The sequence below is a fragment of the Hyperolius riggenbachi genome, chromosome 7, assembly GCF_040937935.1.
Source record: "Hyperolius riggenbachi isolate aHypRig1 chromosome 7, aHypRig1.pri, whole genome shotgun sequence".
NCBI lineage: Eukaryota > Metazoa > Chordata > Amphibia > Anura > Hyperoliidae > Hyperolius > Hyperolius riggenbachi.
The window spans coordinates 86,246,129-86,265,544 of record NC_090652.1 but is presented as its reverse complement, the minus strand read 5'-3'; the positions used below and the strand labels follow the sequence as shown (position 1 = coordinate 86,265,544).

The 19,416-nt window shown below is 45.6% G+C and overlaps 1 protein-coding gene across 1 annotated transcript in view; it reads right to left on the bottom strand.

Moving 5' to 3' along the window:
* CAPN15 (calpain 15) overlaps nucleotides 1-18,335 on the bottom strand; it is a 150,633-nt gene extending 132,298 nt beyond the window's left edge. Inside the window, exon 1 of the mRNA XM_068244226.1 lies at nucleotides 18,298-18,335. The gene's annotated coding sequence lies outside the window, so the exon portion shown is untranslated. The remainder of the gene's footprint in view (nucleotides 1-18,297) is intronic.
* Nucleotides 18,336-19,416: the final 1,081 nt, after the last annotated feature.

Here is a 19,416-nt window from a genome sequence, read left to right as displayed (position 1 = left end):
CCCCCCAGCCACGAACAATACCACGGGAAAGTTAAGCTGCACGAGCCCCCTGTGATGCCTGCTGCGGTTGTTCTTCTGCCTCCTCCTCCAAAACAACACCTTCCTCATCATCTGACTCCTCTTCCCCACACGACTCTTCCTCCTCCTCCTCCTCCCCCCTCTGTGCTGCCGCTGGTGTTGAGGAAACATCTGGTTCTGATGAGAATTGATCCCACAACTCTTCCTCCTGTTCCTGTTCCTGTTCACGCTCCTCCACAGCTTGATCCACTACTCTACACACGGCACGCTCCAGGAAGAAAGCATATGGGATCAAGTCGCTGATGGCGCTTTCACTGCGACTCACCAGGTTTGTCACCTCCTCAAATGGCCGCATGAGCCTGCAGGCATTTCGCATGAGTGTCCAGTACTTCGTCCAGAACATCCCCATCTCCCCAGAGCGTGCCCTTTGACTGTAGTTGTAGAGATACTGTTTTTGACGGCTTTCTCCTGTTGTAGCAGGAGGTTGAACATCGGGAGGGTCGAATTCCAGCGAGTCGGGCTATCGCAAATCAGGCGTCTCACCGGCAAGTTGTTTCTCCTCTGAATATATGCAAAGCATGCCATGGCCGTGTAAGACCGCCTGAAATGCCCACACACCTTCCTGGACTACTTTAGGACGTCCTGTAAGCCTGGGTATTTAGACATAAATCTCTGAATTATGAGATTCAGCACATGTGCCATGCAGGGTACATGTGTCAACTTTCCCAAATTCAAAGCCAAAATGAGATTGCTGCCGTTGTCACACACCACGTTGCCGATCTCCAGTTGGTGCGGGGTCAGCCACTGAGCCACCTGTTTTTTCAGAGCAGCCAGGAGAGCTGCTCCAGTGTGACTCTCCGCTTTGAGGCAAGACATGCCTAAGATGGCGTGACACTGTCGTACCTGGCATGCAGCATAGGCCCTGGGGAGCTGGGACTGTGTAGCTGGAGAGGACATCGCAGCACCAGTAGAGTTGAACTGCCACTCAGCCAAGGAAGAGGAGGAGGACGACAGCGAAGAGGATGTAGCAGGAGGAGAGGAGGTGGCAGCAGGCCTGCCTGCAAGCCGTGGAGGTGTCACAACTAGGTCCGCTGCACAGCCACGTACTACCTGCTTGCCAGCGGTCACCAGGTTGACCCAATGGGCTGTGTAAGTAATGTACCTGCCATGACCATGCTTGGCAGACCAGGCATCCGACCCAACGTTGTGTGCCAGAGATGACACCACTTGCCTTTCAACTTCATGGTACAGTTTGGGTATCGCCTTTTTAGAGAAATAATTGCGGCCTGGTATCTTCCACTGTGGTGTCACAATGGCCACAAATTTTTGGAAGGCCTCAGAGTCCACCTGCTTCTATGGTAACAGCTGGCGAGCTAACAGTTCCGCCAAGCCAGCTGTCAGACGTCGGGCAAGGGGGGGACTGGCAGACATTGGATTCTTCTGCTCAAAGATTTCCCTCACGGACACCTGGCTGCTGCTGTGGGCAGAGGAGCAGGAACCGCTCAAGGTGAGAGGTGGAGTGGAGGAGGGTGGCTGTGATTGTGAAGGTGCAAGGGAGAAAGCGGCTGAAGATGATGCATCTGAAGGAGGAAGAGGAGAAGGAGGGTGGCTTTGCTTTTGTGTGCTGCTTTTCCTCTGGTGCTCTTCCCATTGCAGTTTGTGCCTTTTCTCCATGTGCCTTCAATTTTTGGTGGCACAGAGAACATATGGCATTGCTCTGATCTAAGGCAGACACACTAAAAAATTTCCAACAGCTGATCCCCACTGGGGTGATGGCACTATGGTGGCATCAGCAGCTGACGTTGAAGGGCATGTTGGCTGGCTGTCCATAGGTGGCGATACGTGGCGCCGGACACTGCCACCAAGCGGTTTCTGACGACGAGCTCCCCTTTCTTCTTTCAGCAACTCGTCTCCTCCTACTCCTCTCTGACTCCCCCTCTGAACTGTCCCCTTGCCCCCCCCCCCCCTGCGGCTGCATCCATCGCAGGGTCTATTGTTACGCCCCTGGTAATCGCTACCAGGATAGTAGAATATCGGTCAAATGTGCTATTTCTTATATAATGAATAATAGAATATCTGTAAAATTACTGATATTCTGTTTCCGTTATTTCCTCACGGCGCTTTTAAATGTTCATCTCTTATAGGACATACAGGGGGCTTGTAATGTTCCTCGCTAACAACAACACCAAGAAGACATCACCCCAAGGGCCTGTTTCCAGTGGTTGTCGGGAAAGAGGTTTCTGAAACAGTTGTTGAGCCATTTTTACGCAATTATTCAAAATACATATATGAGATCTTAGCTGCATTACCAGCAAACATTTAAATAATGATAGATTTAGTTGAGCCTACATTTTTCTAGAAATAGGAGGAAGACTTTAAATATCAGCTGATGCATTGAACCAATTTTTTCATTTACCTTATTGTCCCAATTTTTTTTTAAGCTAATAATTCCAAAATTTGTATAACGCTTTTTTGCTGTTGGACTCAAAGCGCTTGAGATGTTGCCGCACCCGTGCAGTGCTTGTCGGGAGAATTTTCGGGGGATCCAGCACTGGGTCCCCAAGGCTTAGGAGGATGGGGTAGCCTCATTAGCATCCTGAGGCTTCCCACTCCCGGGTAAGTAACCCCATAGGGGCTTTTTTTGTGTTACAGGTGTACTTTAAGGCCGGGTGCACACATGGCAGAAACTCTCGCGGAGCTGGAAACGCTGCGTTTCATGCAGCAATGTTAGTCTATGGGATGCAGAAGGACCAGCGTTCCACCTGCGATTTACAGTAAGTGTTCTGAAGACGCTTGCAGTGTTGCATAATATGCAGGCTGGCTGCCAAAATGCACATAATGAAAGTCTATGGTAGCGCATATGCATTGCGTTTTTCATGTGTTTCCTGCTGCGGTTTTAATTAAAAAGTAAAGATCTCTGATATGCTTCCCTTCCTGTTGTCTTCCTAAAGATTTGCATATATTTAAATGTAAAAACGCATATGCGTTTTCTATTATCAAACCACAAACACGTATAAATGCATGCAAAACGCGTGTAAAAATGCATCTGCGTAAAAAAAAAAGCAAATGCACCAAAAACTCAATACAAAAACGCAAACACACTTGTGGAAAATGCAGGATTGTAACACTATGCTATGTGCACCTAGCCTTAAAGGGAAGGTCCAAGCAAAATAAAAAAATGAGTTTCACTTACCTGAGGCTTCTACCAGCCCCATGCAGCCATCCTGTGCCCTCGTAGTCACTCACGGATGCTCCAGTCCCATGATGGCAGCATGCCGACCTCGGAGGTCGGTGGGTCGCATTGCGTACATTTTTACGCATTCCCGCTAGTGCAGGAACATTAACACATACGTTTATACGCGTTAGTGGTTCAATGCGTAAAAATTTACGCATTGAACCACTAATGCGTAAAAACGTATGTGTTAATGTTCCTGCACTAGCGGGAATGCGTAAAAATGTACGCAATGCGACCGGCCGACCTCCGAGGTCAGCATGCTGCCAGCGGTGGACTGGAGCATCAGTGAGTGACTACGAGGGCACAGGATGGCTGCATGGGGCTGGTAGAAGCCCCAGGTAAGTGAAACTCATTTTTTTATTTTGCTTGGACCTTCCCTTTAAGGGAAAGCTTTTAAACTGGAGCCTAAAATAGGTTCTAACAATAATTGCAGTGTGTAGAGTACATGGTGCGGATTGGTGCTAAACCGGTTGGATATGTGAGGTTGGGTATTGATTGTGGGGCTATTGAATGGCTTTTGTATCAGTATTGTTCATTATTTTAATGTTTTATTATATCCATTAAAGCTCGGATCAGCTGATTTTGGCACGCGGCTCTGAGAGCCGAAACTGGGCGCCCCATAGCAGCAATGCTATGATGCACGCCCCGCGTAGCGGTAATTCGGGGCTCTGGCGGCTTCCAAACCCCGAATTACATCTCCCTCCGAGTTGCGACAACTCGGAGAGGAAATAGTATTTAATGCTGCCTCTGAGTTTAACGGCAGCGGTGACAGCCGTCATTCAGCTCTCACCGGGCCAAACTGAGCGGCGCCGAATTAATATGCTCCCATTAAAGCTTTAAGAAGCAGAGTGCGCAGGAGTCCCTATTTGTATTTGTTTGCAAATTCTAGAGTGCAGGAGGGGCACCTAGGGGCACTCATCTCCTTGCAGCCCCTTTATCATTTTGATCCTGAGAAGGAGCGCTATAATCTATTTCGAGTTTTATTTAGGTTCTAACAATAGCATAATTAAATATTCACATACCTGAATGAAGAAAATGGTGCCAGGTGAAAATGACCTCGCCCAGACATATGGAAAACATATGCCCCTGAACGTCTCTTTTTATTATTCCAGCTTTCTTTTCTTATCATGCAATGTGGGCAATATATATCCCCCCCCCCCCCCTTCCCCCATCCCCCCCTTCCCCCATCCCCAAGACTCATCAGGGTGGCAGAAATCAGTTACACAATGCACACATGATTTCCACTGATTGCATATTTGCATTAATAATGAAAGCAATGCAATTTTAAAGGGACACTGAAGAAAAAAAATGATATAATTAATTGGTTGTGTACTACGGAAAATTACTAGAAGTTTAGAAGCAAAGAAAAAATTCTCATAATTTTATTTTTAGGTACGGTATGTAGTGTGTTTTCTAACATTGCATCATTCTATAGTATGTGCAGATTACACAACACTCAGCATTCAAAATTATTTTTTCAGAGCAGTCTTGTGAACTATTGACCTGTCCTCTGGCAGAGAAAAAGAAAATTGTTCACTAACAGTTGAGATAATAAAAGTCAGAAGACAGACCTCTCTGCGACTTAGAAAGTCGTGGAGCTCAATGGCTCTTTTGCATAGAGATAACAACTGGAGTTTCTTAACTCTTCCTGTACTGGAAACAATTAGACTTATGTCTCTGATCTTAATGTGTTATTTCTTAGCTGCACTACACATACAAATCATTATATCATATATTTTTTTTCGCTTCAGTGTCTCTTTAATAGAATAGCTTCCATTGCATGCATTTTTGTAGTCTGTTCCAAAGACAATCCAGACAGCGGGCTGCAGATTTTCCCACCACACATTAATTTCCCATGTCATACGCATGCAAAAATGTGCATACAAAAATGGGAAAATTTGCATATGGAAAAATGCATGCAAAATGTAATATCCTTGAGGAAATGGGGCCTAAAGCAAATGTTCAGCTTCTGGCAATGGGAGATGTCAGCTGTCATGCTGACACATCCGGTCTGGCCTGGATGCTGGTGTATCTACATCTATTAATGGTTACAACTAATCAAAGCATCTATAGAGGTGATCATTACCAGTATAGCACCAATAAAGAGCTAATAAAGCGGTTAAAGGCGGGCCCCTAGTAGACCCCTCTAGTCCAATGGCCTTATTGCAGTTGCTACCTCTAGATCTTCTGTTGCTACGCCACTGTCCATAGCTAAACTTATAAACTGAGCCAGGTAGACTTATGTAAAAATGAATAGCCAGAACACTTATTTCAGTAGTTAAACTATACACAAAGTCTCTCCAGAATAGTCCTAGCACTTCTCAATTGCCTATTATACCCATATATTTAACTACCGTAATAGTCCCTTCCAGGCCAGGAGTTTATTAGGCCACTCCCCCTTATCACTAACCCCACAATAAGGCACAAAACCTCCAAATAGAGATCACATGGTGCTGTCATTCTCACCAGCTTACCCTCATTATAACTTGCGAGGAAATCAATTTAGAGCTGAAAAGCTTTTTTTAAGCTGAACAAAAGCCCTGAAATATCCCTGTGGACGTGGGAGGCTTTTAAAGCCTTTGGCATAGAAATATTTATACAGGAAATAAACAAAATAAACTCCCAAGCTAAAGAATGGGGAAAAAAACTCCCATAAGAATACATTACTAGCCCAATACAATTGTCAAAGAAAACTGGTGTCATGCTTAGTAACCATACCAAAAAGCACAAATAACTACAAATAACCATAAACTGTTAACCCTCCTGGCGGTCTATTAAAAACCGCCAGGGGGCAGCGCAGCCGTTTTATTGTAATTTTTTTTTTAAATCATGTAGCGAGCCTAGAGCTCGGTACATGATAGCCGCTGTGCAGCGGCATCCCCCTACCCTCTTCGATCACCTTCGGCGATCGGCGATCAGGAAATCCCGTTCAAAGAACGGGATTTCCTGGAGGGCTTCCCCCGTCGCCATGGCGATGGGGCGGGATGACGTCTTCGACGTCGTGACGTCATCGGGAGTCCCGATCCACCCCTCAGCGCTGCCTGGCGCTGATAGGCCAGGCTGCGCAGGGGGTCTAGGGGGGGGGGCGGCGCGGTGAATCGGCGCGGGGCGGTGGCGATCGGTGTGCTTACGCAGCTAGCAAAGTGCTAGCTGCGTGCATCAAAAAAAAAAATTGTGCAAATCGGCCCAGCAGGGCCTGAGAAAACCTCCTGCGCGGCTTACCCCGAAGGTTAAGCAAACCAGACTGGCCAACTACTGGTAACTGCTGCAAGATCCCAACAAGAAAATCATGTAATACCTGTACTGAGAGTTGAAATGTTTACTATATTCTATACCAATAAAATAGAAAAAAAACGAGAGCCCAATATGGTGTAGTATGTTAAAGACAATTGGTAAGTGGTTTAGTGAGAGAATTTATACTCACAAACATGTGTCACCATTCAGGCAACCACTCAATTGGCAGGTGAGGAGATTAGACCTGTCCTCACTCAGGATTAAGAAGTCGCTCTCTGTAGTAAAGAAACAAGAAAGGGGGTAGCACTCCCCTCCACCAGGAGTGGACATGGAGTATTTGTATGTAGAACAGAGGCGCCAGCAGGATAAAAAACAAACATTTTTTAAAAAATTGCTTAGAGGAAGTGGTGGGCTTGCCTCCCAAAAGCAGACACGAGATCCTGTCTTCATATAAATCAATACATTTATTATACGGTACCCCAAAAACAGTGCAACGCGTTTCGCAGGCCCAGCCCGCTTCATCAGGCAATAAATGTGGGGACAAAACAGAATTTCGGCAATACCAGGTGTAGCGCCTGAGGCGCTCAGTCGCTAGTCCTGCTATTGCCGAAATTCTGTTTTGTCCCCACATTTATTGCCTGATGAAGCGGGCTTGGCCTGCGAAACGCGCTGCACTGTTTTTGGGGTACCGTATAATAAATGTATTGATTTATATGAAGACAGGATCTCGTGTCTGCTTTTGGGAGGTAAGCCCACCACTTCCTCCAAGCAATTTTTAAAAATTTTATTGACTTTTATCCTGCTGGCGTCTCTGTTCTACATACAAATATTCTATACCAAGAACACTGGTGGAGGCACCCTTGATGAATAATGACAACTGTAAGCTATAGTATAAATGAGAAATGACGTGCATGAAAAAAGGGCGCTGTGAAAAAAGAGCCCGACTTATTAACAAATTTGGCGGCAGGTATTAACGAAATTTGCTAACATGAACCATCGTTGTCAAGCTTTATTAACGATAATTACTGTTGCAAAAACAAACAAGAAATAATAACGAATAAATATTAACGTTAAATGTCGTTACGTTTTTCGTCAATACTGCTTAACCCAACCCTACCCTCACACAGAACCCTCCCCTGGTGGTGCCTAAAACTAACCACTCCCCTAGTGGCGCCTAACCCTAACCACCCCCCATGGTGATAATAAATGCATATTATTGATCTGAGATACTTTAACCACTTTTTTCTCTAATACAGTATATCTATGTTCTCTGTGATTTCATCAAAGCCACAAGAACATAGAAAAAGGTTTTGCAGTTGAAGCAGTCCTGTGGACGATCGAGTGTGCTCCTGTCTCAGCCTGCTCCAGCACTAATTGGTGAAAGAGAACATGTGCTCCCTTAGCCAATTTGTTGACCCCCCCATGGATGAATGATCACTGCTGTAGCCAATAGCATTGATCATTCCTCTCTCCCCTTACCCCAATCTGTAAATTAATTCCTGTAAAAAAAAAAAAATTAAATCAGATCTCCCCTCTCTGGATCCATCGGCGATCGTGCTGCAGGATCCTCTGTTCACAGGTCTGCAGCCAGTCCCGTACTGCCTTGAACACCAGGTCCCGGCTTGATGATGTCATAAAGCTGGGACCCAGCTTAAACAAGAGTATGAGGCTGACTGCAGAGCTGTGCAAAGCGGTTCCTGTAGCACAATCTCCGATGGATCCAGAGAGATTGTGATCTGTTTTTCTTTACAGGAGTTACTTAAAGATCAGGGCTGGCTGTTTGGGGAGGTGACAATAATGGAGGCACATCTGGTTATGCTGCGGGGGCATAATACTGGGGGCACGCCTGGCTTTACGGGGGGACCTAATGATAGTGGCACATCTGGCTATCTATAATGGGGGGAACTAATATTGAAGGCAGAGCTGACTATACTGGGGAGAGGGGGCCTAGTACTGGGGCACATCTAGCTACCTATAGGGGGGATAATACTGGGGACACATCTAGCTATTTATAGGGGGCTTATACTAGAGGCACATCTAATTACCTGTACTGGGGAAGGCAGCACACCTGGTTATCTATAATGTGGGGAACCTATTACTGGGCGCACGCCTGGCTACTTGTAGGGGGTTAATACTGGGGACACATCTGGCTACTTATACTGTGGGGGGGGGGGGGGTAGAGGGCACTTACCTAATACAGAAGGCACATCTATCAACTATACTGGAGTGGGCACAATTTGAGGAGCTGGGGGGCACATTTTGAAATTTCTGGTACTCGAGAACTTTGGCTGGCCCTGTCAGGGGAGTGTATGGGGTCACCACTAGGCTACAAGGGAAATCTGGGAGGGAGGGGGACCTTGGTTCAAATGGATAAATGTAATAGGGTAAAATGTAATAATGCAGATTCAGGGATATATATAGAGATATATTATGTATGTCCTGAAAGAGGGACAAATGACGACAGAGGGACAGGGCTCCAAAAGAGAGACAGTTGGAAGCTATGAGGATGGATGAAAGTCCTATTACAGGGGGCAGAAATATCACAAGAGCCGGTCGAAAGAACCACAAAGTAAAGTGTAATAGGTCTGATCAAGGTGAACAAACCAACAATGTAGTCAATCTCTCCAGTTATGTTTTAAAAGATATTGAAATAAAAATTCTCTCAAAAGGTTTATCTTTTGCACCTACCCATCATTTTAATGTCTTTGAGACCCTTAAAGATGTCAACAGGTTCATTAGATCACTTTTCCTTAGGAAACATTTTGATGATCCTGGGAAGGTACAGCAGTCTGGTGTTTACTCACACTACCTAATATTGGTGACTTTGGGGACACCTGTGCAAGATGGGCATTGGATACCCTAGCATCAGACTGCACTGGTCTGGTGACCCTAAGTGACACCAAGCAAGTACGTGTGAGGAACCCTGACTTCTATCCCGTTTCAGAGAGATCTTATTATGTTGAAAATTTTCAAGAGTTAGTTGAAAAGGATCTCCTCTCACTAGCATGGGGTTCTACATGGATGGGTCTGTCTAACATTACTGCTGTGGAACATACTGCACTCAAAGGGCTGCAGAACAATAATGACATTGTAATTTGGAATGCAGACAAAGGTGGATCCGTAGTGGTAATGGATAGCGATGCATACAGGGATGAGGCCCTCAGACAGTTGGGTGATGATGGTACTTATTTGGCCCTTAGATCTGACCCTACACTCAAATTCCAAGCCCAATTGCTGAATCTTTTGTCTTGCGGGGAGAGCATGGGTATTTTTGACCATAGGATGATGGAGCATTTGGGGGTCAAGTCCCCCATGGTACCTATATTCCATCATCTACCCAAAATCCACAAGCCGGGCTCTCCCCCAGAGGGTAGGCCTATTGTAGCGGGTATGGGGTCCTTGGGGAGCGCCTGGGTTGTTGGGTGGATTCTCTTTTTCAGCCCCTTGTCCGACAATTGCCTGGCTATGTCAAGGACACAAAGCACTAGCTGGCCAGCCTGGATAGCTTTCACTGGCAAGAGGGCTTTATATGGGTTACCATAGATGTAAAATCATGTAATACTCTTGCATTCCCCATGCCTTGGCCCTTCAGGCACTCAATTTTCACCTTACCCGCCACTCCGATTAACCTGCAGATCTCTGCACCTTCATATTGATGGCTGTCGAGTACCTCCTGGCCCACAATTACTTCATGTTTGACGGCAGGTTTTTCCTGGCGTGCTGCTTCCATGGGTGCTAAGTTCACTCTGTCCTTGGCCAAACTGTATATGGGATGGTGGGAAGAGCACAACGTCTTTGGGGGTGTCTGCCGCCACATGGAGGATGTTGTGTGGTACGGGAGGTACATCGATGATTTGTTGGTCTTTTGGAAGGGTAGCGTGGGGCAGGTTGGTAGTTTGGTGCAGTACTTCGACACTAATAACATGAACCTTCAATTCACACACTCAGTGGGAGTTGACTTCATCAGCTACCTGGACTTGGTACTGAGAGGTGATACTGAACAAGGTAACATCCTGACCACCACCTACAGGAAACCGTGCAGTGGCAACACTGTTCTAAGGGCGGACAGTTGCCACCCTATCCACACCATCCGTGGCATTCCTGTAGGTAAGTTTACGAGTGTGAAGCGCAATTGTTCCGATGCTAAAAGCATGGAACAGGAGCTGAATACAGCTGAACTCCGTTTGAGGGCCACCAGGGGTTACCCAAGGTGGTGTATTAAGAGGGGTAGAACCCAAGTAGCTAAGACATCTAGATCAGATCTGGTCAATCCCCGGGAGCCACAACGTCCTGAGCCCCCTAGGCCCATGTTTGTTACCACCTATTCCTCTGAATTTAAGCAGGTGACCAACATAATTGCTGAATATCTTCCGATGCTTCGAGCTGATGCAGGCCTTTCCCCAATCCTAAGCGACAGAGTGAGGTATGCAAGCAGATGTGCTCCAAACCTGGGACAGATTTTGTCCCCTAGCTTGTTTAGCTCGGGGGCCACGGGTATAACTTGGTTGACCACTGTTGGTTCTCACAAATGTAGTTTGGCAACCTGCAAATATTGCCATGTCCATGCTAGGTCCAAGACTGCTGTCTCTGCCTCGAATGGCCGGAGTTACCCCATTTCACAATTTATCAACTGTGGGCAGGGCCGGATTTAGGCCAAGGCCTATAAGGCCATGGCCTAGGGCACCACAAGAGCAAGGGGACCAAAGCAGCAGGCTAAACTGGTGCAGCATTTGCAAGCTTGCAAATACTGCAATGCAGGGAGATCAGGCGAGCGCCTGACTGCAGTACTCTACTGCTAGCCGCCTGTGCAGCAGCCACCATGCTTGTTTGCATTGTGGCCAGTGGCTATGGACTTGGGCAGCATTGAAGATGGAAAGGAAGAAGAAGCTTCTACACTGGAGATGAGCTGATGGCTGCTGCGTTGTGAAGGTGAGCAGACCAGTCATCTGTCATCTGGCTACTACTTCTAATACTGGGGGGGGGGGGTGTCATCAGGCTACCTATACTAGAGGGAAGGGGGGGGAGGGAAAATCGGGCTACCTATACTGGAGGGAAGGGGGAGGGGTCATCTCGCTACCTATACTGAAGGGGGGCACCTGATGACAGTGGCCTTGGACGGTAAAGAATACAAATCCGGCCCTGACTGTGGGACTAGATATGTTGTGTATCTCATCTCCTGTGGTGTCTGTTCACTGCAGTACGTGGGGTGCACCACCAGGCCTTTGAGGCAGAGAGTAGCAGAACATTATTTTGGAGCAGATTGGCATACTCCCAATATCACCAACGTTGCCAAACATTTCCATGAGATTCATGGAGGGGATTTGACGAGTTTTTCTTACTGTGGGATTGAGAGGGTAGTGCCGTCTAAGAGGGGAGGGGACCTCTACAAGAGATTATTGTGAAAGGAAGCAGAGTGGATTTTTAAATTTAATTCCAGAGTTCCACATGGTTTGAATGCGAGATGGGATCTGGCCACCATTACCTGATCGCCTTGTGGAGTTCCCCCTCCTCTTTTCCTTTCTTCTTCCCCCTCCCCCCTCCCTTCCTTTCTCCCCCCTCCCTTTCTTTCTCCCCCCTCCTCCCCCCCTCTCCCTTCCCCTCCTTTTTCTTCCTCCTCTTTCTTCCTCCTCCTTCTCCTTTCCCCACTCCCGCCCCTCCCTGACCTTTGTCTAACTTTGACTACCGGCCCTGTCCCTCCATGATGCTCATTTTGTTATTTTTTGTCTTTTGTTGCCATTTGATGCTCCTTCTCCCTAGGAAGACTTTAGGTATTATGCTCCTGGATTTTATCTTGTATATATAATTTTTCTACATATGCATTTTTAATGTTGAATTTTGTATGGACGCACAAGATTGCATGTGTGGGTGAGAGGTGGTGTTTTGTGCACCTTCTTTTAGAGTGACCACTCCCATACGGGGATGGATTTGGGGCGGGTACTCTGTACTGACATCCCTACTTATATGTTCAAGCTGCCATTCTTATGTTAGCTATGATTAAGGACGGTTAGTCCGAAACATGTCAGCTACTTGATGCCTGCCTAGATTGTATTTTGGATATGTCCACAATAAAGTAAACTTCTGACTGACAAGTGCGACCTTCCCTCGTGTGATGGATGAAAGTGTATTGGAAGGGAACATTAGTGTAGTTTATATTTTCACAGAGTTGTGTAATGCTAGGTATACAGGATGCAATTTCCTGTCAGATCGGTAATTTACAACTTGTCCAATCTGCTCCTGAATAAATTACTGGATACATTTTCAGATCACTTCTGCACACAATCGATCCCATTATCGATGAGGAGCAGATTGGACATGCCAAAAATTAATATGACCCGTCCATCTGAAGGAAAATTGTATCATATGTGCCTAGCATAAATAAGGGCGAGGAGTAAATTAGTTGCCAATCCCCCTGACTGGGAGCTCTGAAATGTGGAATCCTCCCACAGGAAGTGCAGAGCAGAGGGTGGAGGATATGACATCATAAGCAGTCATCCTCCAGGTTCATAGTCTCAGATTAAATACTAACTGCTTGATTTAAAGGACCACTATCGCGAAAAAAGTTGGCAGTTAAAATCTGACAGAAGATACAGGTTTTGGGCCAGTCCATCTCTTCATAGGGGATTCTCAGGGTTTTCTTTTTTTTTTAACAGCATTTCCCGAACATCAGTTTAACTGCCAAAATAGTAAGATACCAGCAAGCCTCCTTACTCGCTTCTCTTGCACATTATATAGTCCGACTTTGCAACTGTTGTTTAGGAAATGCTGTTGAAAACAAAACCCTGAGCATCCCCCTTAATTAAATGGACTGGCCCAAAACCTGTCGGTTCTGTCAGATTTTAACTGCCTACTTTTTTCCCCAATAGTGGTCCCTTAAAGTAAACCTGTAACAAAAATAAAAGCCCCTGGAGGATACTCACCTCAGGAGAAGGAAGCTACTAGATCGTAATGAGGCTTCTTCCTCTCCTGCAGCCCCAGTCTAGTGCTGGCAGTTCCCAATAATTTTCTGACAAGCTTGTCGGCGGTCCAGGCTCCAGGGTCATAACACTCCTGTGAGAGCCTCGTGCAGGCACACTTGTAGCTTTCATTCGGGCTCAGGTGGAAATAGCAGAGCCCTATCAGATCTGCTCTCTTGCGCCTGTGAGAGACTCTGACAGGGTTGTTATGATCCTGGAGCCCGCACAGCCATTTGGGGGCAGACAGCATTGTATCAGGGCTGCAAGAGAAGGCAGGGTAGCCTCATTAGAATCCATGAGGTTGCTCCCAAGGTAAGTACCCCTCAGGTCCCTGGCCGCAGCTTCGGTCCTCTCTGGGCTCCCGCTGAACCCTGTACAGAGCTGCAGCGAGGGATCCAAATGACTTCTAGGGGTTGCCCCAGGTGAGTAAAAATACTTTATGATTTTGCTTTGTGAGACGTTTAAAGCAGGGCTGTGGAGTCGGAGTCGTGGAGTCGGGCAATTTTGGGTGCCTGGAGTCGGAGTCGGGAAAAAATGCACCGACTCCTAATGAATTTGTAACTGTAATTAAAATAGAAAATATGATAAAATGTTCTATTTCTCAGATAATAGTCATTAAAAATAATGTATATATACAGTATATATACACAGTAATAGCTGTGCTTAGTCCACAAAAATGAAATAAACCAATCAAAATTAGTTACTTGTGCTGCTTCAATAAAGCAGTCCCCGTATTTTTAAGGTCAGATATACATATCTGATTGTGACTGTATATATGATGTGTACACAGGAATCTCTTATATATACTAAATAACATCTATGCTGTAAGAATAAAGCCTGATGTGTAGCTGTGTCACTAATAGAGATGGTCAACGAAATGGAAATAATTCTGCATTGATGCTGATTTATGCAAATGTATGCACTCCCTTTGCTGATGAAATCAAATAATTTGATATGTTGTTAAAATTTGGTTTGGTGACTACAAATTAAAGGGTAACTGAGACAGATGAAAAGTAAAGTTTTATACATACCTGGGGCTTCCTCCAGCCCCCTTCAGGCTAATCAGTCCCTCGCTGTCCTCCACCACCCAGATCTTCTGCTATGAGTCCTGGTAATTCAGGCAGTCAGCGCTGTCCGGCCGCATGCCGCTCCCACAGCCAGGAACATTCTGCACCTGCGCAATAGTGCTGCACAGGTGTAGTATGCTCCTGGCGTCGGAGTGTGTGCATGCGCACTATGCCCGACTGGCTCAAGTACCTGGACTTATAGCAGAAGATCCAGGTGGTGGAGGAGGACAACGAGGGACTGATTATCCTGAAGGCGGCTGGAGGAAGCCCCAGGTATGTATAAAACTTTTTAATTTCATCTGTCTCAGGTTTACTTTGTTACACAGTAGTACTATACTCTACATATGCACTCCCCACAGAGCTGCAGGGAATCCAATGAGAATGCTGTGCACATTGAATACAGAGGTGTTGTCTGTTTACAATCTCCTCATTCCCCTGCAGAGTACCTGCACATCATTCTAACATGTACCCACACTTACATTGCCTAGGGCCTGATAGATGTTCTTTGTTCCGGTTTGTACCTTTGCAAGTACTCTTACCAAGGACTAGTTTTAGTCTAAAGGGAATAAATATAGTAGTCTACATATCCTTCTCACTTCAGTTGTCTTGTAAAATTCCTAAGCGTTGGCAGTTAAGAGACGAATTTCATGTTACATACTTTTAATCAACAAAATTGTAATATGCAAATTAGAGGAGTCGGAGTCGAGGAGTCGGAGGAATCCTAAACTGAGGAGTCGGAGTCGGTGGATTTTTGGACCTACTCCACAGCCCTGGTTTAAAGAGAAACTCCAGTGAAAATAATGTAATAAAAAAAAGTGCTTCATTTTTCACTCTGGCCTACTACCCCTCACAAGTGCTCTAAACCTACAGCTGAACTCTGGTCCCCTACCGTTCGTGTCCTTACCTCTCCCTCTAGATTGTAAGCCTTTGGGCAGGGTCCTCCTCCTTTTGTGTCCTACCTGATCATGCACCTCCATTACTGTGAACCCATGCTATGCATCTGAGTGAACCTAACTTGCCTAATCTCCATGCTCCATCCAGTGACCGACTAAGCATTACCTGGTACTCAGGGGCGTAACTAGGCCCCACCGGGCCCCCCTGCAGATTTTCAGAGCGGGCCCCCTCCCCCCCTGGGGCCCGCTCGTGGCCGGTTTTTGGGTGCTGGAGGGGTGGCAGCATGAGGGGAAAGCCTTGCCCACAGTCGGCGGGGAGAGGGGAAGTTCCCCCCTCTCACTCACCTCGGGACTCTCCCCTCTGCGCTCCCCTCCAGATAGTGAACGTGTGTGGGCAGCGGGCAGCAGCGGCGTCAGGATACATACCTTCTTCCTTGCGTTCCATCGCCGCCTTCTCGCTCTAGCGGCTGACGTCACTTCCGGAAGCGGAAGTGACGTCAGCCGCTAGAGCGAGAAGGCGGCGATGGAACGCAAGGAAGAAGGTATGTATCCTGACGCCGCTTGCTGCTGCCCGCTGCCCACACACGTTCACTAGCTGGAGGGGAGCGCAGAGGGGAGAGCCCCGAGGTGAGTGAGAGGGGGGGAACTTCCCCTCTCCCCGCCGACTGTGGGCAAGGCTTTCCCCTCATGCTGCCACCCCTCCAGCCCCCAAAAAACGGCCCCGAGCAGGCCCCAGGGGGGGGCCGGGCCCCCCCCCCCCCCCGCGGGCGCAGGCGCTGCAGGGCCTATTGTTACGCCCCTGCTGGTACTCCTACTGTGCTGTGTGATCTGGTTTTCTTGTATTCCTGTATTGTCATATTGCTGTATGTCACCCCTAAATATTGTCTGTAACCTAAATAATGTTCAGCGCTGCGTAATATGTTGGCGCTTTATAAATACAATAAATAAATAATAAATAAATAAATGTTTACAATAATTATGTATAAATGATTTAGTCAGTGTTTGCCCATTATAAAATCTTTCCTCTCCCTGATATAAATTCTGACATCTATCAAATTTTTACTTCTGGCAGGTGATGTCTGTGGAAGGAGATGCTGCTTGCTTTTTGGGCAGTTGGAAACAGCTGTTATTTCCCACAATGCAACAAGGCTCCCACGGTGTGATGTCAGCACCATGGTCCTGACATCACACTGTGGGAGGGGTTTCACCACAATATCAGCTATACAGAGCCCCCGATGGTCCGTTTGTGAAAAGGAATAGTTTTCTCATGGGAAAGAGGGTATCTGCTACTGATTGGGATGAAGTTCAATTCTTGGTTATAGTTTCTCTTTAACATCCCCATTCTCATAATAATAGTATTTGTTAGTAGCCACTAGATGGCAGTGCTGTACTATACATCTAATGGCACCTCAGCGACATACTGTATAGTAGAATGTAATACATTATTTAAGATACCCATTGTTTAAAAGGAAATCGCGTCCAAATACCTCTCACTTTAAAAGAGAAGTCCATATGCTCAATGCAGCTAAGGGTTTGATACCCCTTCATTGTAAGTCCAATTATGTTCCTACTGTTAAAGATAGGTTTGAAAAACTGAATGAAGTATAACTCACAGAGGAAACTGTGTATGAAAGGAAGGATAAATATGATACATACTATACTATATGGATGGTCTGGATAGAGTATAAGGACTCATCTGAATACCCGAGTTATGTTTCTTAAAGTGACACTGAAGCGAACAAAAACGTATGATCTAATAAATTGTATGTGTAGTACGGATAATTAATAGAAAATTAGTAGCAAAGAACAGAGTCTTATATTTTTATTTTCAGTTGCATAGTTTTTTTTTTTATAACATTGCATCATTCTGTCATATTTGCCGTTTACAAACTACACTCTGCATTTTAAACTTTGAAACGGAGCAGAGCTAATGTCCATTTAAACTTCCCTGCAGTAAAACCTTATCTGAAGTAGTCTTTAAATGGTGTTTTTTTTATGTATAAGTGCTTCAGAAAATAGCACTGTAGCTGACTAATTTAGCCAGGGAGCTCAGAGAAGTTATTTTTCATAGATAACTGAAGCTTGTACTGTAAACAATATGAGACTCATATCTTTGGTACTAATGTTTTATTTCCTAGCTGTATTACACATACAATTCATTATATCATAAGCTTATTTTCACTTCAGATTGCCTTTGATGGGAATCCTTTGTCGTGATTCTTTACCATAGGATTTGTCCATGCCAGTGATCTTGGTTGGGGTTTGTAGTTTTCTTTTGTGTGTTTTTTATTCTAATAAACCGAGAAGAGGAGGAAGTGATCTGGCACTCAATGTTGGCTGTGGGCAGTGTGGCCTGAATAGCTCAGCCGCAATGTGCTCCCAGAATTCCAGTAGGTAAGAAGAGGAGGGAAGTGATCTGGCACTCACTGTTGGCTGTGTGGCCTGGATAGCTCAGCCGCAATGTGCTTCCAGAATTCCAGTAGGTAAGAAGAGAAAACACCGCTGTGCACCAGGGTAATGCTGGCAAATGTATTACATCAGGACCACATACAGACAGCAAAAGCAAAAGGAGTAACGGATGGCCTTACAGCTGTTTTGTGGGATAAGCAGCCCACTTCCTCAAAGACATCTGAGGATGCATGGAAAGTGCTGTTAGGCCATCGGTTACCCCTTTTGTTGTCTGTATGTGGTCCTGATGTAATACATTTTCCAGCATTATGCTCTGGTGCACAGCGCTCTTTTCTATACTTAACTTCTTGTGTTTTTTATTCTGTTCTAGTCATTTGAATATTACATACTGCTGTATTTAGAGGCATACAGTGTTTTAGGACAGGACAGGAACTTGTCTGAGGGTGGGCCTGGGGCAGTTGATATTGTACTTAGTTACTAAGACTCACCTTGTTAATAATGAATATGGAAAGGTTAGAAAGTCGGTCTTTTTCTTAATCTCAATTTGGACAAGTTTGGAAAAGTTTAAGAGCTCCTATGAGGGCAGACACTTGTTCATGCAGTTCAGTATTTTGTGGATGATGCCTTTCCTGTTTTGAGTAGAAATTATGTAAAAAAAAAAAAAGAACAGTCCAGGTAAACTTTGATGGATCGTTAATATAATATTCCATGTTCTCTCCTATTCTTATGCTTGGGTATCTCTAAAAGACCAACACATTTTGAGGGCGACATATTGTAGAATGTAGGAGACATTGTTCTGTGAGATGGCTGGGGTTTGGATGTGACAGTGGAGGCTCGAGATTGGCTGGCGAAGGGATGTCCGCATCTTCAGTCTGCACAATGCTTTCTGGCTCCAGATCCCAGTGCAAGTGCATTCTCAGTGGTGTAGATGTATCAGCCAGGACTCTATTATGTCCACTCACAGTGGTCTGGATGTTATCAAAACTCCTTGAGGTTCACTCACTATGTTAAGTGTGGCAGAATCTCTTAAAGGACACCCAAGGTGAAAATAAACTAATGAAATAAATAATTGTATCTATATCCCTTCTCCTAAAAATGCCTTTTTAAGATATTCCACCGTTTTATGTTTAAATCTACTTCTTAAGTTTTAACTGTGTTTTTGCTCAATGACACATTCATTGAAGTAGGCCAGAACTAAAATCTATGAACGATTGACCCTTTTTATCTCTTTCCGGCTCACAGAAGCCATTTTTTGCTAGGAAAGTGTTTTATAGTTTGAATTTATCAGTGAGGGTCACATTGTAGTCACTTCCTGTCTGAGTCAGCCACTTACATACCTGATGTTTAACCTCCCTAAGGGCTGGTTCAGACGGGCGTTTTTGTGGCGTTTAACGCAGCGTTTCAGACGCAGCGTTTTTTGGGATCTACTGCCATCCCATGCAAGTGAATGGGAGCGTTTAGAGCTGGCTTTTGCAGGCTTTCATGAAAGCCTGGCAGTAGATCCCAGCGTTGCGTCTAGTCTCAAAAGCAACATGCTGCTTTCAGAGGCAGTAAACGCGAGAAAACAATAGCAGAGACCAGAACTGCTAGCCTTGAACGCTTTTCAA